This window comes from Polypterus senegalus, chromosome 3, assembly GCF_016835505.1.
Source record: "Polypterus senegalus isolate Bchr_013 chromosome 3, ASM1683550v1, whole genome shotgun sequence".
NCBI classification, from domain to species: domain Eukaryota; kingdom Metazoa; phylum Chordata; class Cladistia; order Polypteriformes; family Polypteridae; genus Polypterus; species Polypterus senegalus.
This window is the reverse complement of record NC_053156.1, coordinates 191,993,646-192,017,590: the sequence shown is the minus strand read 5'-3', so window position 1 is coordinate 192,017,590 and position 23,945 is coordinate 191,993,646. Positions and strand designations below refer to the sequence as shown.

The following is a 23,945-nucleotide window of genomic DNA, read 5'->3' as shown; positions in this document are numbered from 1 at the left end:
TCATATTGTTAATAGCCCATCTCATTATAATAATTATATATTAGATCTAATTATTACTTACAGAGTTCAGACGCAAAATTTAAAATATTACTCCACTAAATAAAGTTACCTCTGATCACTACTTAATTACATATTCTAACCCTTATGAGTACAACCAACAGATTGAAGCAAAAACAGTGCAACATTTAGACATTTATATGTTTTTATAAAAATATAAATAATACAGTAATTAAGAACCATGACTAATTCTCCTCTGTTTTGTTTCTCAATCTTGTGTCATGCTGTGTGTTCTACTTCCAAGCTGCTTCCTGTCAATGGAAAGCCATCTCCGATACCTGTAGCCTTGGAATTGATGGAAACATTCTGTTATCATATTAGATGGTACACTCTATGCCTCTACTGTAAAATGCCCAGAACTGTTTGTGCGACCAGTTCACCTATGCCTAAAACTGTTGCTTGTCTGATTTTGTATTATAACTGACTTTGGACTGCTTAAAAGGTTTCTTTTCTCCATGGATGCTGCTGATTGATTTTTTTTGTTTTCCTCCCTTCTGTTGTCAACTGGCTAAAGTTCACCAGTTACTTAAATGGACAGATTTTTCTGGGCTCTGTTTATGTTAATCAGTTTATCTTACTTTGTAAACTGTGTGTTTAAACCAATTTGCATCTTTATAAATATATATTGTGCAAGTCTGATTGCATTTGAACTGTAAATTTGGTAAAGAACTCTGAACATGCCCTCATTGAAGTGTGCTATACAACATTAAAGTGAATTTTATTGTTTGTAGGTTGAAGTGGGTGGGTGAGGTAGGTTGAGATTTGCGTCATCTAGTTCATTTAGCAGGTGTAGACCAATTTATCGATAAGTAACTTTAAACATAGCACCTGCAAATTTAATTTTCTGTTGCAGAATCAAAACTAATTGCCAGGACAAAGTAAAATATGTAAATAATGCATTGTTAATGCTTCTGAAAAATACACAAGTTTGTGAGGAAACAGACTAAAGCAAATTGATGACAAAGGTTCCAACACGTAATTCTGCTTTCATTGTGCCTTTGTTAGTCATATTGTAAAACAACCTGTCTTGTTCTGCTAAAAATGCAAAATGTGTGCCAGTCTCCATCAAACACAAAAAAATAACTGTATCTGAAATTATAGTCCACAGTGTTTAGAATCATGCCTCAAATTAAATAAATGTATAATCATTGTGGTTGAGTTTTGTATTCGCTCAATCAAACCCATACTCTTTGTCCTGATAAACACAAATTCTGTATTTTTATTCTTCTGTTATACTTGCATGTCTTTCAAATTCAAATTGACTTTACCAGAAAAACAGCTGGTGGTTTACAGTATTTTAAAAAAAATTACTTTTCCTGGATGCTTAGCTTCTGTTATTACATGTCAAATCAAAACAATCTCAGTGTCAGAGGCATTTTGGCATGAAAATTCTGGTGGCATGACCTGGACTTGGGAGAGAGAGATGTCCAAAGCTGTGACACCTACCCAAGAAGCTGTGTAGAGGGTGTGTGTGTGCGTGCGTGTGTGCAGAGCCAGTCAATCCATAAGACGACATAGGTGGCTGCCTAGGGTGCTAATATCTAGGGGCAGCATTTATGAAAGTTAATGGACTTGCATTCCAGACACTGAGGAGGAAGGGGCCATAGAAGTGTGATAATAATGTTCATGGTATGGACATAAAGGGGCAGTGTTCATCTTTCTGAAGGCATGTGCACTCCGGATATCAAATATGTCAGAAGGGGACCTTTTTTCAATTTCTTGGGTAATCCAGTTACTAATTGTGTCATGTCTGTCAGCAGGATGTAGGTGTTTGCTGTCTTGCAAAGGAGTCATGGTTTTGAACTCTGGCTGGTTGAGTATAGAAACAATACAAAGTTGTGATAACAGACCGGCTACTTCCTTGGAGGATGTTTGTATTTACCTGACTTGGAGATTACATGTTTGACAATATTGGCTTCTAATGTGTAGATCTGTACTCATTAATAGTTGGTAACAATACATTTTGTTAACTTGTGTTTTCATTAACTGTTAAAACCAGGAAATTTAGATGTGCCATTGCTTAATCCGATTGTCCAGAACTGATAATGTCAGGGACTGAAGGAGATTTAAACTTCTGGGCAGGAGAAGGCAGAAGAGGAACAGTCCACTGAGAATGCTGCCAAGACTCGCAGAGAGCACAGCGGCTCACTGGCAGACTGGGGTATGTGGTTGGTGCAACGTGAGGGACACAGACGGCAACACTTACTCCGTGGGAGGAAGGGACAGCTCCACAAGAAGACGGTTGTGGGTCCAGCGAGAGAGGGAAGCTGCATGAAAGGACCGAGCAAAGCTGGTAGACAAGAAGTGAGGCGTGCCTAGGTCACAGCAACACAAGGAGCCCAGAGTGGAGAAAAAGAACGATGAGGAGACGCTGACAAGGAGTCCATGATTTGACAAAACTTCTGTTGGGCAACGAGTGTCCAGTGAACAGAGTGCATCGGTGGACAGTTGGACGATTAATTGTTGGGGTAACACAGTGTACAAACTGGACTCTAAAGGTTGTATCCTCCAATTCTATTTTTGATGGACTTTTAGAGTGTGGACTGTGTGTTTTCCTTTTTTAAAAAAAGGAAAGTTGTTCTTGATATTGTTAGATTTTGTTTATGTTCATTTATCTTTTTAATGTACTTATTATTGTCTGGTGTAATAGAAGTTACTGTTGCTTTTCCTAAATTACTGTTGTGTCTTTCATTGTGTGTTTACTCACCACCCAATTTAAAGAAACCTGTGCACTATTATTGGTAAATTTCAGGAGTTCCCAGTCTCTTAATAAAACTGGGTGGCGTAGTTGGATATTTAAATGGTGTCTAAGTTAGATTTCCTGTGAGTGTGACTGGAACACCTGTCACAAATAGTTCACTGGTCATTGAACTCAGATGATACTGAGTGGGCACTGTTTCCCACTGGTCACCATTTATGAAAGTACAAGTTTGCACGCTCCATACATCAAGTATCGCACACCCCTTTAAGTCTATGGTATAGGCACAAAGGGGGCAAATTGTGCTATTGGAGTGGCGCGCACTCCAGACACCAAGGATCATCAAAGTCTAATAATACAACCCTATCTAGGGGCTGTTAATGGGTTTCTTTTTTTTTTTTTTTATTTATTAATTTTATTACAATCAATACATAGCAATCAAGTTTTTACAAAAAAGAATTATGTTAAGAACAGATCGATCCCCACCCCTGAGAGAGAGAGCAAGCCAAATGGTGTAAGATTTAAGGCTTGTAAACATACCTAAATTAATAAATTCTCTGTGCTTTATAAACTTATTTTAAAATATTACTGATTAGATCCTGCCATGTTTTGACAAAGTCTGTACAGATCCTCTAACTGAGTATTTGATTTTTTCCAATTTTAAATAGTATAACACATCAGTTTCCCACTGACTTAAAAGAGGAGAGTTTGGGTTCTTCCAGTTTATCAGAATAAGTCTGCGTGCCAACAGTGTAGTGAATGCAATCACAATTTGTTTGTCTTTCTCCACTTTAAGACCCTCTGGAAGAACCCCAAACACAGCTGTTAATGGGTTAGGAGGGATTGTGAGTCCAATGCTGTCTGAGAGGTAATTAAAAATTTTTGTCCAGAATAATGTTAATTTGGTGCAGGCCCAGAACATGTGACCTAGTGAGGCTGGAGCTTGGTTGCAACGTTCGCAGGTTGGATCATGCCCTGGAAACATTTTGGAGAGTTTTAGTCGTGACAGATGTGCTCGATATATAATTTTGAGTTGTATAATTGTATGCTTTGCGCATATGGAGCTCGAGTGAATTCTCTGCATTGCTACTTTCCACTCCTTTTCTGATATATTAATTGAGAGGTCATTTTCCCAGTGTCCTCTTGGATCTTTGAAAGGAAGGGATTGTAAAATGATTTTATCTGTTAAAATGGGTTTCAATCAGCAAAGCAACAAAGACGATTTTACACACTGCAAAAAGAAATATTATTCCATATTAAAAATTGAATTGATCTTACCATGATAAAGTGTTATAATTAGATTATAATGACTAATTTGACTTTACCATAAGCATTTTTAAAATATGTTAAATTGTTCACCTACACAGTGTAATTTGGAAGACAGAATTAAAACCCAAGAGGATAGATCCCTTCTGGCAGTAACATAATGATGTATTCACTATTGCAGAAGAACTTAAGAGCCCTTTTTTCAAAGTTGAATAAGTGGTATTATCTTTAGTAAAGCTACTTTATACATATCTAAGTCAGAGAGACGGTGGGATGTTCAACATTTCTGTCCATGTGAGGGACTGATTCCTTGCTGGTGACAACACAGGTCCTAAGCATGCACCATAGTCTCATCTGCAAATGTCTAGACGTCATTTAAGTTTTACAATGTACTTGATTCAGCCTACTGCAAAAAATATTCCATGACTTTAGTTTTGATTGGAAAAAATATATTTAAAAAATAATGATATCTCCAGAAAAAGTAAAACAATTCTGCGCTTAATCACATAGAAAATTAAGATCATTAAATAAAAAGTTTTTTTGCGACGTTAAAATACTCTCTAAAATCATAGCTAGAAGGATGGAGAAAGTGCTCCCCTCGGTAATATCACAAGACCAAACTGGATTTATTAGGGGCCGACACTTATCTTCAAATCTTCGACGCCTGTTTAATGTAATATACTCACCAACTAAATCAAACACCCCAGAAATATTATTATCATTGGATGCAGAAAAAGCATTCGACATGATTGAATGGAAATACCTTTTTACTACATTGGAGAAGTTTGGGTTTGGCCCGAACATTTGTGCATGGATTAAATTACTGTCTACTAACCCAGAAGCTTTAGTTTGCATTAACAACATTTGCTCAGACTACTTTAAACTAGAACGTGGCACTAGACAAGGATGCCCCTTGTCACCGCTGCTGTTTGCATTGCCATTGAACCACTGGCAATACATTGTCGAAATACTGATCAGATAAAGGGATTAGCAGAGAAGGACTGGAAGAGAAAATCTCATTATATGCAGATGATATGGTACTGTATATTTGGACCCAGAAAATTCTGTGCCTGCAGTCTTAGCAGCACTCACAGAATTTCAAAAGATCTCTGGTCTCAGAATTAATCTGAATAAAAGTGTACTCTTTCCAGTGAATTCTCAAGCATATAATATTAGATTAGATACCCTACCTTTTATCATTGCAGAACAGTTTAAATACCTAGGGGTAAACATCACAAGTAAACATAAAGCTCTATATCAACAAAATTTCACCATCTGCATGGAAAAAATTAAACAAGACTTGCATAGATGGTCAACCCTTCATCTCACACTAGCTGGAAGAATTAACACTGTTAAGATGAATATTCTTCCTAAGCTCCTTTTTTATTTCAAAACATTCCAATATATATTAATAAATCATTCTTTAGGCAATTAGATTCAACAATAACCTCATTTATTTGGAATTCAAAACATCCACGCATCAAAAGAGCGACCCTACAAAGACAAAAGGCAGAAGGCAACATGGCTCTTCCTAACTTCCAGTTTTATTACTGGGCAGCAAATATACAGGCGATAAGAACCTGGACACAAATAGAAGAACATACACAGGCTTGGACCGCAATAGAAGTAAAATCCTGCAGTACTTCTTTGTATTCCTTGCTCTGCGTTCCAATAAACACACGTTATCGGCAATACACTAATAACCCAATTGTGCTCCACTCACTTAGAATCTGGAACCAATGTAGAAAGCATTTTAAGACAGAGAAGCTTCTATCTGTGGCACCTCTGCAAGAGAACCACCTCTTTCAACCTTCACAAACATATGCAGTTTTTAATATCTGGAAAAATTTGGAATTAACTTGCTTAGAGATCTTTATATAGACAACGTCTTTGCATCCTATGAACAATTACATTCCAAATTTAACATTCCAGCTGCACATTTCTTTCACTATCTTCAAATCAGGAACTTTGTTAAACAGAACCTTCCAGATTTTCCTCATCTTGCACCCTCATCCATGCTGGAAAAAATATTGCTCAATCTCAAGGACTTAGACTCCATCTCTACAATATATAAAATAATTTTACAATCCCTCCCTTTCAAAGATCCAAGAGGACACTGGGAAAAAGATCTCTCAATTAATATATCAGAAAAGGAGTGGAAAGTAGCAATGCAGAGAATTCACTCGAGCTCCATTGCAAAGCATACAATTATACAACTCAAAATTATATATCGAGCACATCTGTCTCGACTAAAACTCTCCAAAATGTTTCCAGGGCATGATCCAACCTGCGAACGTTGCAGCCAAGCCCCAGCCTCACTAGGTCACATGTTCTGGGCCTGCACCAAATTAACATTATTCTGGACAAAAATTTTTAATTACCTTTCAGACAGCCTTGGACTCACAATCACTAACCCATTAACAGCTGTGTTTGGGGTTCTTCCAGAGGGGCTTAAAGTGGAGAAAGACAAACAAATTGTGATTGCATTCACTACACTCTTGGCACGCAGACTCATTCTGATAAACTGGAAGAACCCAAACTCTCCTCTTTTAAGTCAGTGGGAAACCGATGTGTTATATTATTTGAAATTGGAAAAAATCAAATACTCAGAGGATTCGTACAGACTTTTTTCAAAACATGGCAGGATCTAATTAGTAATATTTTAAAATAAGTTTATGATGCACAGAGAATTTATTAATTTAGGTATGTTTATAAGCCTTAAATTTTACGCCATTTGGCTTGCTCTCTCTCTCAGGGGTGGGGATCAAATTGTTCATAACTCAATTTTTCTTTTTGTAAAAATTTGATTGCTTTGTATGGATTGTAATAAAATTAATAATAAAAAAAAAGTTTTTTTTCTGAATGTCTATACAGTGACAACAAAAACAAGCAATATACAAACAAAAAAATAATAATTCAAGAACAAGTAAAGTCACATAAAAGAAACAAGAAAATTCATAACAGAAAGTAAAAATCCATCCATCCATTATCCAACCAGCTACAGTGCATCCAGAAAGTATTCACAACGCATCACATGTGCTTTCTCAATTTTTTTATTTTTAATAAATTTGCAAAAATCTCAAGTGAACTTTTTTCACGTTGTCATTATGGGGTGTTGTGTGTTGAATTCTGAGAAAAAAAATGAATTTAATCCATTTTGGAATAAGGCTGTAACATAACAAAATGTGGAAAAAGTGATACACTGTGAATACTTTCCGGATGCACTGTATATCCTAACTACAGGGTCACGGGGGTCAGCTGGAGCCAATCCCAGCCAACACAGGGCACAAGGCAGGAAACAAGTCCTGGGCAGGGTCACAGCCCACTGCAGAGCGCGCAAACACACACACACCCACACACCAAGCACACACTAGGGACAATTTAGAATCACCAATGCACCTAACCTGCATGTCTTTGGACTGTTGGAGGAAAACAGAGCACATGGAGGAAACCCACACAGACACAGGGAGAACATGCAAACTCCACGCAGGGAGGACCCAAGAAGTGAACCTGGGTCTCCAAACTGCGAGGCAGCAGTGCAACCCACTGCACCACTGTGCCACCAGTAAAAATGTAAAAATGCAAAAACAAAAAATTAAACAGAAGTAACCTGACTTGAATAAAAAGGAAAAATGGGCAAATCAGTAACAAGGCACTGGAAAATCCCAAGAAGGCATTTTACTTAACATAACAAGCCCCTACAAAACTATGTCACACTTTTTTAGTACTAGGGTGTTGTACCGTGTTAGCCATGAAACTTTCAGCTTTAATTTTTAAAATAGAACCACTCCCTATTCAGAGATAGACATTTGCATAAATCTGGATACTGAAGCGGGTACAGGGCATTGGCACACTGGAAAATGTCTTTCCAGCTAAGTCACACTGCAGAATAGACATACTGTTCAGCTGTCGTCTGGCTTACAAAAATCTCAACTTTTTTGGCAGTGTGGTACAGTGGTTAAGGCTTTGGACCTCAGGCCCTGAAGTTGTGGGTTCCATTCCTGCCACTGACACCATATGATCCTGAGCAAGTGACTTCACCTGCCTGTGCGCCAATTGGAAAAAAATTGTAATCAATTGCATCTCAGATGTTGTAAGTCACTTTGGATAACAGCATCTGCCAAATAAATGAATAAAAGTTTTATTATTTATTTTTTTTTTATTTTGGAATACAACATTTTTGCAGAAACCTTAGTTGCTGTTTTGGAAAACCACAAAGTATATTTGAATGGAAGGCAGCTCAAAAGGTTTTGGAAATGTAATGTCAAACCCACTTTATCCACTTCAGGGTCTCAGCCCTGTGCTTCATCTCATAGCAAAGATGTAAATCAGAGTTGAGGCCAAATAGACACCAGTGCTCAAACATAGCTATAGTTCAATGAATGACAACTGCAGTGGACAAAATAATGTGCCTATGAGAAGGTACTGCTTTTTCAACTTGAAATGACTTTAATCAAGAGAGTTTATAGCTTCCTTAAAAACTAGCTGCACTCATCTTTCTGGGGGAACTCTTTTGTGCACACTCCAAAATGACATCCTGCACTCTCTGAAACAATCTGTCTCTATCTTTGGAGAGCTGAAGGCAAGCAATCCCTTTGCTTTGTGGATCTGAAAGCTGAGATTCACTCTGCCAAGGCAACCACTCAGCCAATGGGCTGAGAAGCAGTTATTGCTTCATGAAGGCAATTTCAGCATCTAAACTCTTGTGCCAGGAAGAGTGATGCTTTTCCCTATGCAGTTGCAAGGAACACAGCACAAATCACAAACAAAGGCCCCCATCACAAAGAGACACTGAAACGCAAGAAGAATCCTCCATTTGAAACCATACCAACAACAGCAACAACTCCAAACAACATCCTTAAAGACTTGGTATCATAGAACTATTTATCTGTGCCAAAATACATTAGAACTATAAATAGCCAGCAGCCAGCCTCTTCTGCGTTACATGTTTGTTCTGATTCATGTCTTATATGTCAATATATATATATGCAGTTACTATATTTCTAAAATCATTCTATTTATTAATTTCTTAATTTATTATTCTGTTTCTTAAAATGAATGTGCTTCAGCAAACTTAATATAAGACTAATGGTAGGAGACCACCTCTGAAATTGAAAGGTAAAGAAAATAAACTAGGAGCTTTACCAAGTTATTTGGTTAAGTATTGCCTGATAATAAAGCAAAACTGATCACTAATTGAGCAACTAAAATCTGCTGTTGGTATAAAGGAGCCTCAATGGTGTTTTTTGGCACACTTCTGCTAAATGATTCATTGGCTTAAAGCCAGTGTTAGTGTGTCAGAGAGAGAATGTGCAGCATTGTTCATAATGGCACTCAATCTTGTTTTAATTCTCTCCTTCACTACTTCCTCCAGGGGGTCCACAGTCGGTCATATAACTGAGCTTGTCCTTTTAATTAGCTTGTTGAATCATTGGGCCTTTCTTGAAGTCATGTTGCCAGTTCAGCAGACTACAGCGTAGAAATTCACACAGGCCACAGAGTTGTAGAACAGATCACTATCTGGAAGCATCATAAACAAGACACTATGCTGTATATTGATTTTCATCCACCACTGAGAAGTACCACTCTAAATTTGAAAGAGCTCTTTCCACTTAGTGGAAAAGAAGCCAGCAGTTGAATGCTCCCGTTTCAAAGAAGAATGCTGGTGTGGAAAGAACAGGAATGTACTGTATGTAGAAAATCATTTGTTTAGCTATTTGCTGGCCTTGCACTAACCATCAAACACCTGGCCACCAGTAGTTAGCACTGCTACCAGATGTGTAGTGTACAATTTGAGCCGTGAAGCTTGCATATTCTATGAATTCTGTCCATGTCCTTGTGGCATTCTTCTTTTTCATCTTAAAGCCATTCAATTCTATACTAAATGTGCTGCCATGATAATTTAGGCTTTTCATAGCCAGGAGATATTCCTGAACAATGTGTGGTTGCAAGGCTTTTACTCAGTTTGGCTGTATTTTGTCAGACAGGCACCAGTAGAACATTTTTTGATCAAATGGTTTGTGATATGAAAGGTGATTGAACTTGTGTATATTGATAGTCATTAGCAAAAAAGAGCCAGATTTGATTTGGTAAGTTATTGTTTATATTAGAGAAGTCTTACATTTAAAAAAATTCTTGTATAGCTCCACTTGCATTTTTTTGCTAAAAAACCCACTGAACAGGAGGCCAATTTAGACTCTTCAACTTCTCTGCAACACATCTTTTGGATATGTGAGGAAACTGCAATACTGTTAGGAGAATGTGGAAACTCCACACAGGCAGAGGCAAGGCCTGTGATTCTAATCACGGCCATCCTAAATCCACAAGGCAGTGCTAACGTCTCACCACTGCAAAATCAAAAATGCAGTTATAAAAAGACTTTTAGCTTTAGCTCTGTTTAACATTCATTTATCAAAGATTCTCTACACTGATGCATCCATCTGTGAACTGAGAATAGTTCTCATCAAAAGCCTGGAAACTGGAAAAAAAAAACTTGTCTCTTGTATATGCATGCTCATTGAAGGGTCATCTTCTGGGCTTGTCAGAGGTAAGCACTAACAATCCTAAGACACCAGGGGGTGTGATCTTTGGCTCTCTTGTCTTTTCCACTGACAGCTCAGAGAAGATGGTCATTGAGGGCAACTGAGCAAGCCCAGATTTTAGGTTTCCTTGGAATTCTAAGGAGACACTCATTTGAGGATCTGAGGTCCATGAGCTATAAGAGCAGGTCAACAATCACCCCTAAGCTTTTACCTCCGTCTTGACACTCCAGTTTATTTCCCATTGTATCCATTATTGCTGATCACTAAAATTTCAGTTTTCTCTTTATTTAACTTGAGAAGGAGACATCTTATTTAGGGGATAAACAACCCTCCAGATGGATCTGCAACCCTGAAGCCTGAGATTCGTTAGAAACTATTTTTTCCAGCCAATGGATGATTCTATATAACAGGATGTTGGGGTTTAGGGGATCCTTAGTGTTGGGGAGATATACTATGTTATTTCTAATATCATTAATTTTTGATTGAAAATACAGCGACAGCCTCACAGGTTTCACTTTTCCTTCCTTATACTGTCTTTTCAGGTGTAATCTCATGAGTGTGTGCCTAATATTTTAGCACCAACATGCATGTGGATTGATGAAGTACATTGAGATTGCTTATTACAGTATTAATGGTGTACAGGTATATTCTGTGGAAAACATGTCATGAGGCTACTGTACCCACTGTACCTGTTAGACAGCCAGGAAATGCCAGTGAAGAAATGTTGGAATCAATGTCTTTCCTACTGGTTGGCCTGATTGAGGTGTCAAAGTATGGATTCAGAAATGTTTACCACTCACTTTCAGTACTCTGGTGTTAAACAAAAACACAGGGCCAAAGTTTTATTTCTACATTTGTTGGCATCGCCAGAGGCACTCACCTCTTTCATGTGCTGTAGGAACTTTAGAAGAATTGTGCCTGACACCCAAAATGGTTTTGCAAACAGAAGCAATGATCAAAAAATATTCTAACAGTATACAACTTAAAAGCCTCTACACCTAGTATCTCCAAGATGCTTCTTGGGGAAATGTTTCAGTCTATATGGTGGAACTCTTCAAATTTGCACCAGCTAATTACAGATACTTCTTCATGGTGGCGGACTACTTTAGAAAGTGGCCCAAAATGGGCTTTTTGCTTTAGGGGACTGTTATTAGCATACTTACGTTTACCTGTAGGTGATACGAGAATCCATGTGAATTTATTTCTGGTTAATGGACTGCAGTTTGTGTTACATGTGTTCATTATGTTCCTAAAATGCATGGAAATAACATATTTTAAAAGATTTAATATAAAGTGCATTTGTTTGCTCCATATGCAACAAGTAGGGTGTCTCCATCTATGCTGCTTCAAAGCAAGAAGAAAATACCCATTATCCAACCTACTATATCCTAACTACAGGGTCACAGGTTCTGCTGGAGCCAATCCCAGGAAATAAATCCCAGGCAGGGTGCCAGCCCACCGCAGGGCACACACACACACACCAAGCACACACTATGGATAATTTAGAATCGCCAATGCACCTAACCTGCATGTCTTTGGACTGTGGGAGGAAACCCACGCAGACACAGGGAGAACATGCAAACTCCAAGCAGGGTGGACCCAGGAAGCGAACCTGGGTCTTCTAACTGCAAGGCAGCAGCGCTACCACTGTGCCACCAGAAGAAAACATAAAACACAAACTTTTCCTGGGCTTGATGTGTAGCAAAGAATAAAGCAAAAACAATAATATTTGAAAAATACATTAATGCTGACAGAATTGCAAAACAAGCCAACAGCTGGTGATCGGTACAGATATAATAAAAAGTCAAGGGTGGTAAAGAGAGTCAGTTCAGTTATCTTTTAAATGATAATAAGCAAGAAGTGCAATGGCGCCTAAATTATATAAAGTTACATTCTTGGCTTTTATTGAAGGGACTCATATTTTATACAACACTGGCTTTGAAATTTTATGGCCATTAAACAGGTAAAACTGTCACTTTTATTATGATGTATTTAAATGTACCTGTATGAGCACTTCATAATTGACATTACTGCTCAAGAAAAAACACAGTAAGTAGTGTGTGTATGAAATTGTACAGATTTACTGTTATTAGGCCACACAACACTAAAGGCTATAAATGGACAATACATCTAGGAAAGAAAAAGGATTAGAATCTGACGTAATGATCCAAAATATGAAGCTGTCATATGGGCACATATGGAAAGTGTTGTATGTTTGTCCCCTCCCTGATTTCCTTTTAACCAAAATCTAATATTATATAAAGCACACCTGAGTGAACAGATAACACTTTTTTATTTAATTTATTGAATGAATATACCTATACAACACTAGCTTACATTAGATTACACTGGCTCTATAGTAAATAATGACTGTGTGACCAGATATCAACATCAAATTCGCCAATGACACCAGATCATGGATGAGACAGTTTACAGTAAAGAAGTGGACTTTCTGACAAAGTTAACCAAAACAACAACAATAATAATAATAATACATTTTATTATATAGCACTTTTCCTATACTCAAGACACTTCACAGAGTCTCAGAACAGTAGTGTATATGTGACATTGGATACAAAAATATCCACCTAGAACACTAAAATCAGATAAATAGAGGATATGCAAAGAATTAAATAGAATAAAAAGCAATAAAAGATGGTAAAATGAGAAAATTCAATAGTAATATAAAAGCCTGAACAAATAACATTCTTTGATATAACACACACACACATATTCTCCTGGGCATCTGGACAGAGAGATAAATTGAAAGAAGGTGCAGAATGTTAGGTTAAGTTAAACAAATTCCTGAACAAATGAGTTTTAAGTTGTGTTTTTTTCTAGAATGATTTGAGTCATCTGAACTAATTAATTGTGTGAAGTCATTCTAAAGTCTGTGTGCAATACAGCTGAAAAGCCTGTCACCCACAGAGTGCAGGTTAGTGTGGGGCACAACAAGGTTGCCAGAATTATTGGATCTTAGTGGGCGAACAGAAGTACAGTGACAGAGTTCTGGAGGACTAGGTCAAGGCTGAAAGAACTCCTCATTAACAAAGTTCAGCATACTGTCCAAGATGGCTAAGTAAGAATTAAATTGCACTTTTAAATGGACTAATAGGAAAAGGGCCCCACTCTTAAGGTTATTGAAGGAACACTATAATAGCACAGTAACACAGTATGTAATATCGACCCCACAGGTTCTATAGACTGGAGTTTTAGTGCCTAATCAAAACTCTGACTAACGGAAGGAAGTGTGAAAGAAAAGAGAGGAATAAAGTAAAATGGGGAATATTGAGAGGTGACTTCTGGGAAGAACACCAACCAGTATAGGAAGGACTTGAAATGCAGTGTGCTTTGTTGTCTTACTTCAGTTTATTTCTGATTTGTGTCATTCATTTGTTTACATTTTGTCCTCCTTAGTGTTATTCTGGGAGAGGAGTCAATACAATCATTCCTCTTTCTTTGTAAACAGCGGTCATTAATTATGAAAGGCGTTAACGCTTTAACCACCTTTCCTGCGCAAATTTCCCAAAACTCTTATTTTTCCATTTTCCTTCTACTAACCAGTAAGGCAAAATTATTTACCAACAGTCATCTTTAAAATCCTCTACCTCTACTTTGCCAGAAGCATATCAGACATCATTAAAATGATAAAAAGTTTACTTTTGTCACTTACAAACATCCATTCCCTTCCATCTAATTCCCTGCATGCAGCCCTATCTGTACTTCTTTGTTCTTCACATGCTAGATGATTCCTCTAATACTGAGGACTTGAGCTCTAAGTTGCTGTTCTGTAGGAAAAGCAACTGATCTCATGATTACTGATTAGAATGAAGAAACATAACTAAATATTGCTGTTGTTACATGTTAAATGTATTTTTACTTTTCTGGCTGAGGTCAGTGCTTTATTCTCATACAAATCATTTTCGTTTAGAGGCTTTTATTTGTTCAGATTATTGATATTATTGATAAATGTCCTTAGAATCACATCCAGCTGGCCGGTTGTTGCTGCAGAGATGCCCTCTGTCCCAAACCCTGCACTGTTGCTATGCTGCCTTGTTTGATCACCCTACCTTCTCCTGACCTCACCTGAGTATTTGTTTGTTCTTTGAGCTATTTATTCTCTGAGGTGTGGATGTTGCCTTGCTGTATTATTGGCCAGCACAGATTTTACACAGGGTTGTATCACTGCCATCTGCACTGCACAGCAATGGTCCAATTCAAGAACAGCCAGGAGTCAGGTCAGTATGAGTACAATTCTGAACTGGGTAAAGCCTTATCCTTCAAAAAATAGTTGCTATTAAGCATTGCATGAATAACAGCTTTGAGACTTCAGTGATTCTTAAAGGTTTCTCTGGAGACAGTAATTGAACTTGTGGTCATTGTGAAAAACTTCTGCGGATGTTTGTGTGTTCCGGAACTGTGAGTGATTATTAAATTATTAATGAATTTAGAACACAAAACTTTTTGCAGCAAATTTGAAGAAGGCATCACATTGCAAACAATTCTAACATTATGTAATCTGCACTTAATAATGAGCACATTTTAGTTTTGTTTTTATTTCTATATTATTTTCACCTGTCATCATTTTCATTAGTTTCAGTTTAATTTTCTAAGATTTTTGACCAGCTCATTTTTAGTTTTTATTATTGGTGACTTACTTCCATTAGTATTTATTTTCAGGGAATCATTTTGGTTTATTTTTCATTGTAGCCTAACAAGAAGCCATTTGATGAAGATTAAAAAATACATACTGGGGCTCCAAAATGCAAGGATTGTAAAAATATGTAGATTTGCCCATAAGTAATGTAATGAGCATATTCTGCTCCAACTATTTATTCAGAGTTCACTTCCGGATGTTTTGTCAAATGTGTCTCAGAAACACTGTGGTAGTGTCCATCTGGTAAAGAAGCTGGACATTTATTTTCAAACTGCCAGTCATGAATTTCACAAATAGCCAAATAATTCACACAGGCACTACTGGGCTGGACCAGCACACATTTTGTGTCTCTGGTTTTGAGTTCAATCAACTTTTTGCTACCAGGAAAAGACAGAATAGCCCAAATTCACTGTTTGTTGTAACGGATGCAACACAAAATCATGTTTCTTTTTTGATGCTATGCAATTTCCTCCCACTTTATTTTCTTGTGATGTAAAGTGGTCTGTACACTTACTATAAACTGTTTGCTTTCTGAACCCTTGTAGCCTCTTTTCGGTATTTCTTGCAACATTCCATTTATTCAGTTCTATTTTCTTATTGTTATTTTGTTTGGTCTAATACATGGTATATATTTATATTTGATATTTATACAGTTTTAATTTGAAATAATTACATATTTAATTATTTTCAGTTGCCACTGCTATGTTAAGAAATTAGTGTCTGCTGTACTGTTCAATGCTCTACAATATTTTCATTGCATGTTTACTCATTGTTGGCTAGCAAAAAGTGTTCTTCATTGTGCTGTAATATGCAATGTCAATAAATTAAGCTAAATAGAAAATTCTCATTCTATTTGCATATCGTCTTTATGATCATATAAGTACGCTTTGAGATTTTCTGAAAATATATATATGCAATCTGAAAAAACACAAATATCTCCTGAGATCTGAAAAGATATTGAAATCTGTCTCATTATATGTTCTCCCTCTACTTGCAGTGCTTAAGGTTGAGTTACAATGTTCTCATGCGATAAAATGTTAAATAATTTATAAAACTGACTAATAATAATTTGCAAGGGAAAAATGGTCAATAATCTTCTGTAAAATCAGTAATTTGTGAAATTGACTGAGGTCAGCAGACAGAAGGTTTCTGGAGACATAAGATCTATTGATCTGTACAGCCTGTCATTTTACCTTTTTTGGTAGGTTTCTGGTTTTATTGTGGCATTATGACTGTAAAAGCAGTTTAAGTGTGTTTTAAATTATTGGCTCCTCCCCCAAATCCAAGCACCTACATCAATTATGCATTTGGTCAAGTTGATGGCAGTGTTATGTTCGCAGTGGACCCAGACAGGACTATCTAGTTTTCCTTTTATTCCCTAATTTGTAGGTCTGCTACCCATGTTTGAAAAACAAAATGTTCATGTTGACCAACTAATAACTGTTATGCTCAATAGTTTACATAACCCTGCAGTGCATAGCCATGTCCTGAAGAAGGAGAGACAGTCAACAATAGTGTATCAGCAATGGGCTTATTTAAAAACAGAAACAACACATTTTTGTTTCCACCTATTTTAATTTTATTTCAGTTAGAGCATATGGTATTAATTTCAGTATGATTTTATGTTTTATTTCAATTAACACATTGCATTTTAGTCATGTTGGTGAATAATTTTACTTTGCAAAAAAATGCGAAAGAAATGGTATTTGGTGACCAGTGAAGTTCATGCTATTGGCACTGGAAAGGAAGGTTTCAGTTCCTGTTTTCCTGTATTAATTCAGTATGTTTCTACCTATTTCTTTAATTATTGGAGTCACTTCCTGTCATGTGTAGTGTGTGTTGCGGTTGTTCTTGGAGTACAATGCCCACTTTGCCAATTATGAAGGCACTCCTGACAATCACAGTCTTTATCAATACTTAAAGCTCTAAAGCACTTGGAGGGTGGATATCCTCAAACCTCATCTGCAAAATGTAAGAAACAAAAAAAGATGGTTGCTGTGTAATGGCTTGGCTTTCCATGTAGCATGTTTTCTCATGAAGAAAATGCAGTAATGTGCACAGTGGTGCATTTTGGCATGTTTCTGTGTGGAAAATATGCAGCATGTCACATACATTATTTACAAAATGCCCTGTGCTTCTCTGTTTTACTGGTGTGCTGTGCTTTCAATTTATTACACAACAATGCAAGTTGACATAGAAGTTTGCAGAAAGTGTTAGGGAGCAATACTTCTTATTATACATCCAAAAAACTTTAAAAACTCCTCAAAAAATCATTTTACTTAGCTTATATTCATAGTTTTTTGCTTTCATTTCATAACTTAATGTAAACTAATTTTAGTGTAAATTTCATGACACTTTATGAGAAATTTAACTTGGCCGTTTTGTTAATCACTAGTTATTTTTACAGTTTTTCAGTGTAGATAAAAGCAGAAGTGCACACAAAGTGATATGGAAAAAATTCCTTGTTATATATCCAAAAAAATATTTAAAAACGCCACAAATAAAAATTTCTGTTGAGCCAATTTGGAATGGCCAGTTAACCTAACATTCAACTTCTTAATGAATTTGGCAGGACAACCAAACTACCTAAAGGTGAACCCATGCAGACACCAGATGAATGTCTAAACTCAATTAAAATAACATGCAAGCAGAATATTTAAAAACAGGAGTTTGGATTAATGAGTCTGAAAGTGGTTACAATAGACAGTGACTGCAAATGGAGGAAAATTAAATTATTGCATCCCTAGTTGTATCAGGGGGTGAGTCAATAACAGTATGAAATGGCATTCCATCACGCAAATGAGAAGCTTCAGAGCCATTTGCAGGGGGGCCTAGAAAAACAGCTGATCCTAACCACTTTTCCTAATTTAGGAAGCTATTCCTAACTTCACAAGGATTCAGGAGAGATCATAAGCTATTATAACTCTCTAGAAGTTGCCAAAAGATGATGTTCAGGCAGAGATTGGCATGTACATTCCAGGAAAGGAATAATTTTTTGGTATTGCTAGACAACAAAGAATTCATAAAAAGATATCAATCTGACAAATATTATACATTATGTGATTGATGTGAATTGTCAACTGAAATGAAAATGTTGGTAATGTTACTTTCTTAGCTACAGGGAAAATGCCCCTTTTCAATAGTGATCTTCTTCTTCTTCTTTCGGCTGCTCCCGTTAGGGGTTGCTACAGCGGATCTTCTTATTCCATATCTTTCTGTCCTCTGCATCTTGTTCTGTTACACGCATCACCTGCATGTACTCTCTCATTACATCCATAAACCTTTGCTTAGGCCTTCCTCTTTTCCTCTTCCCTGGCAACTCTATCCTTAGCATCCTTCTCCCAATATACCCATCATCTCTCCTCTGTACATGTCCAAACCAACGCAATCTCGCCTCTCTGACTTTGTCTCCCAACCATCAAACTTGAGCTGACCCTCTAAAATACTCGTTTCTAATCCTATCCATCCTCATCAAACCCAGTGCAAATCTTAGCATCTTTAACTCTGCTACCTCCAGCTCTGTCTCCTGCTTTCTGGTCAGTGCCACTATCTCCAACCCATATAACATAGCTGGTCTCTCTATCATCCTGTAGACCTTCCCTTTCACTCTTGCTGATACCTGTCTGTCACAAATTACTCCTGACACTCTTCTCCACCCATTCCACCCTACCTGCACACTCTTTTTCACCTCTCTTCCACAATCCCCATTACTCTGTACTATTGATCCCAAGTATTTAATGTCATCCACCTTCGCCAACTCTACTCCCTGCATCCTCACCATTCCACTGACCTCCCTCTCATTTACACACATGTATTCTGTCTTGTTCCTACTGACATTCATTGGTCTCCTCTCTAGAACATATCTTCACCTCTCTAGAGTCTCCTCAACTTGCTCCCTACTATCGCTACAGATTACAATGTCATCAGCAAACATCATAGTCCACGGGGACTCCTGCCTAATCTCATCTGTCAACCTGTCCATCACCATTGCAAAAAAGAAAGGGCTCAGAGCCGATCCCTGATATAATCCCACCTCCAACATCCGTCACTCCTACCGCAGACCTCACCACTGTCACACTTTCCTCATACATATCTTGTACAACTCTTACGTACTTCTCTGCTACTCCTGACTTCGTCATACAATACCACAGCTCCTCTTGAGGCACCCTATCAAATGCTTTCTCCAGGTCCACAAAGACGCAATGCAACTCCTTCTGGCCTTCTCTAAATTTCTCCATCAACATCCTCAGAGCAAACATTGCATCTGTAGTGCACTTTCTTGGCATGAAACCATACTGCTGCTCACTAATCATCACCTCACTTCTTAACCTAGCTTCCACTGCTCTTTCCCATAACTTCATGCTGTGGCTCATCAATTTTATTCCCCTGTAGTTACTGCAGTCTTGCACATCCTCCTTATTCTTAAATATTGGCACCAGTGCATTTATCTACTCCTCAGACATCCTCTCACTTTCTAAGATTCCATTAAACAATCTGGTTAAAAACTCCACTGCCATCTCTCCTAAACACCTCCATGCTTCCATAGGTATGTCATCTGGACCAACGGCCTTTCCATTTTTCATCCTCTTCATAACCGTCCTTACTTCCTCCTTGCTAATCCATTGCACTTCCTGATTCACTATTTCCACATCATCCAACCTCTTCTCTCTCTCATTCTCTTCATTCATCAGCCTCTCAAAGTACTCTTTCCATCAGCTCAACACACTCTCCTCACTTGTCAGTAAGTTTCCATCTTTCTCCTTTATCACCCTATCCTGCTGCACATCTTTCCCAGCTTGGTCCCTCCGTGTAGGCAATCAGTACAGGTCTTTGTCTCCCTCCTTAGTGTACAACCTGTCATGCAACTCATCATACACCTTTTATTTAGCCTTCAGAACCTCTCCCTTCACCTTGTGCCTTATCTCCTTGTACTCTTGTCTACATTCTGCATCTCTCTGACTATCCCACTTCTTCTTTGCCATCCTCTTCCTGTATTTCCTCATTCCACCACCAGGTTTCCTTTTCCTCCTTCCTCTTTCCAGATGTCATGCCAAGCACCCTTCTTGCTGTCACCCTTACTACATCTGCTGTAGTTTCCCAGCTGTCTGGTAACTCTTCACTTTTACCCAGTGCCTGTCTCACCCCTCTCTAAACTCAACCTTGCAGTCTTCCTTTTCAACTTCCAGCATTTGATCCATGGCTTTGCCCTCACTCTCTTCCTCTTCTTGATCTCCAACATCATCCTACAGACCACCATCCTATGCTGCTTAACTACACTTTCCTCTGCCACCACTTTGCAGTCTTCAATCTCCTTCAGATCAACTCTTCTGTATAGGATGTAATCTACCTATTTGCATCTTCCTCCACTATTGTAAGTAACACTATGTTCCTCCCTCTTCTTAAAATACATATTCACCACAGCCATGTCCGTCCTTTTGGCAAAATCCACTATCCTCTGACCTTTTTCATTCCTCTCCTTGACACCATACCTACCCATCACCTCCTCGTCTCCACTGTTCCCTTCACCAACATGCCCATTGAAATCCACTCCAATCACCACTTTTTGTCCCTTGGGCACACTGTTCATCACTTCATCCAACTTGCTCCAAATATTTTCTTTCTCACCCATTGCACACCCAACTTGCGGTGCATATGCACTAACAACATTCATCATCACACCTCCAATTTCCAGCTTCATAATCATTGCTCTGCCTAACACTCTTTTCACCTCCAAAACACTCTTGACATACTGTTATTTCAGAATAGCTCTTACCCCATTTCTCCTCCCATCCACACCATGATAGAACAATTTGAATCCACCTTTGATCCACCTGGCCTTACTCCCCTTCCATTTAGTCTCTTGCACGCACAATATATCAACCTTCCTTCACTCCATATCTACAAACTCCCCTTACCAGTCATACTGCCAACATTCAAAGTTCCTACCCTCAGTTCCACTCTCTTTACATTCCTCCTCTCCTCCTGCCTCCGGACACGTCTCCCCCCTCTTCTTCTCCTTCTTCTTCGGCCAACAGTAGCCCAATTTCTGCCGGCACCCTGTTGGCTAACAGTACTGGTGGTGGTCATTGTTAACCCGGGGCTTGACCGATCCGGTATGGAAACTTGTACTGTTTGTTTGCAATAGCGATGATCCTGGTATATCACAGCCAAACATTTCTTGAATTTTGCACCAAACTTTAAACACCCTTACAATGTGTGAGTTATACTGATTTTCAGAAACTGTTATTTTATGAAGTTTTTCCTGTGGTTATAAGTTTATGAACTTCAAAGTATGGCTGTGGATCATTCATCCATCCATCTATTAATTTTCTATACCCACATTATCCTGAGCAGGGTTGTACAGAAGCTGAAGCCTATTCCAAGCAAGCATCGGGTGCAAGGCAGGAACAATCCATAGAGCATTCATTCAGTGAATTCACACATTCAGTGTGTGTCTCTTTCCATCTTATTGTTCATTTCAGTTTTATTCTTTATGTTATTTGAAAGTGGCACCAGAAATGCACAGCTTAGCTCAATATCCTGCCTACTTTTCCATGTTTTCCTACTTCTTCTACTACTATTTTTTTATTATAATTATTATTATTATCAACTTTGTGGTTCTAAGTTAGTATCAGTAAACTACAAAACACTATTATAAGTTCCAACTTGTGGTTTGGGTTGTTGTGAAGTTGTGACATAATTTATTCTCAAATGTAAACTCATTCCTGGCTGCGAGTGTGTGTAGGATGCTTTTTTTAAATACTTATGTTCTACTCTGAGGTAGGACAAATTCTTATCTTAGAATGAATTTGAATGCAATTGTGAGACACTAGATAAATACAGGACACTATAACTAACTCAGCCAATCCAGGACATTCATACATTTATTTTTTTTATTTGTTAATACTCAGTCTTTAATGAATGTTATTATACAAACCAAATGATGGTTCATCTATTAATTAATTGATCTCTTGTTGCCAGGATAGGCTTGGGTTCCCCGTACCAATACAATATCAATAGCTGTATAGTTTATATATACAGTCAGGTCCATAATATTACAGTAACACAATTTTCAAAAATTAGTTCTCTTTACACCATCACAATTGATTTGAAAGAAAGCAATTTAAGGTTTTTAACAAAAATCTTGTATTAACTGTTTAGAAAAGACTATTTTCAGGAGATCAAAAGTATTTGGACAAATTAACATAATCATAAATATAATGATCATTTTCAATATTTGGTTGAAAATCCTTTACAGTCAATGACTGCCTCAAGTCTGAAATCATGGCCATCTCCCATTGATGCTTTGCCAGGCTTTTACTGCAGTTGTCTTCAGTTGCTGCTTGTTCATTGGACTTTCTGCCATAAGGTTTGTCTTCAGCAAGTGAAATGCATGTCCAATTGGGTGGACATCAGTTGATTGATTGACTTTTGAAGAATATTCCAGTATTATGGATTGAAAGCACTTGGTTTGCTTCTGCAGAATGTTTTGGCTCATTATCCATCTGTACTTTGAAGCATCGTCCAATTAGTTTTGCAGCATTTGGCTGAAATTCACCAGATAGTATAACCCTGTATATTTCAGAATTCATCCTGTTAAGCCCCTTCAATTAAATCTAAAAGTCTATATTTCAATCACATCTTGATTGTTTTATTTTAAATCCATTGTGGTAATGTACAGAGCCAAATAAGGGAAAATTGTGTCACTGTCCAATATGGACCTGACTGTATGTGATGGTGCACACCTAAGTATGAAAGCAATGTTCTTTCCCAAAGTTAATAAGTTTATTGTGCAAAACAATGTCCAGTGGGAGTTAAGCAATTGGAGAGAACAAAGTTTAAAAAGTAATAGCTTAAAGGTAAATCTCAGTTGCCTCTCTGAGCCTTGTTATACGGATTTTTTAGTCTCAGTTTACTCAGTGTGGTGGCTGGTCTCACTACTAAACAAAGCGCCAGAAGCAGACAATGTTTTTGCTTCTCACTTTCAAACCTTCGACTGTTGCTTCTTTCCACACTACCCTTCCAGGTTGAACTCTTGTCCAGCACACTTCCCAATTTAAATTTCAAAAGTTCAAAGCCCAGCCTTGACCTCTTCTCTGCATCCTGTTCCATAATAACAACTGCCCAATCCTTTTCTGAGCATATCCATACCTTTAACAATCTTGTCCCCTTGGAGTAATAAATTCCAGTGTAATTAAGGAGCTTATGATATGTTACTTCCTCTAACAGATACTTAAAATGTTCTTAAAAAAGAAGTTTTTCAAAGCCATGATCCAGATCAAAAGTTACCTGTGGTATGTCAATCTTGAATGAAAGATGGTAGTTTGGCCTAGTGGTTCAGGCACTAGACTGTACACCACAATGCTGCCAATGCAGTTCCCATGCTTGACTCACTGTCTTATCCTGAGCTAGTCATTTAACCAACCAGTGCCAAATAAGTGTATAATATAAACTTAATTGGGGTTCCAGAGGTAAACATGTTTAATATTTACTTATTTATTTGTAAAGTTCCTTGGGGTAGTGTTAACTAGAGAAAGGTTCAAGATAAAAAAGAAAACTATAATACCAAAAGGAAAAGTATTAAATATAAAATAGAATGAAAATAAATTGTTTTCATTAACATGATAACTCAATCATTTCAATTAAATTGTTGAGTTTGCACTCAAGATGAATTTTATTATATAACTAGCAAAATACCCGTGCTTCGCAGTGGTGAAGTACTGCC

General features: G+C 37.6%; 1 protein-coding gene across 1 annotated transcript in view; it reads left to right on the top strand.

Annotated features, from left to right (window-relative positions):
• The first annotated feature begins 14,761 nt into the window (after nt 1-14,761).
• The window catches only part of LOC120525763 (TOG array regulator of axonemal microtubules protein 2-like), a 140,296-nt gene continuing 131,112 nt past the window's right edge, over nt 14,762-23,945 (top strand). The window contains exon 1 of the mRNA XM_039748344.1: nt 14,762-14,801. The gene's annotated coding sequence lies outside the window, so the exon portion shown is untranslated. The remainder of the gene's footprint in view (nt 14,802-23,945) is intronic.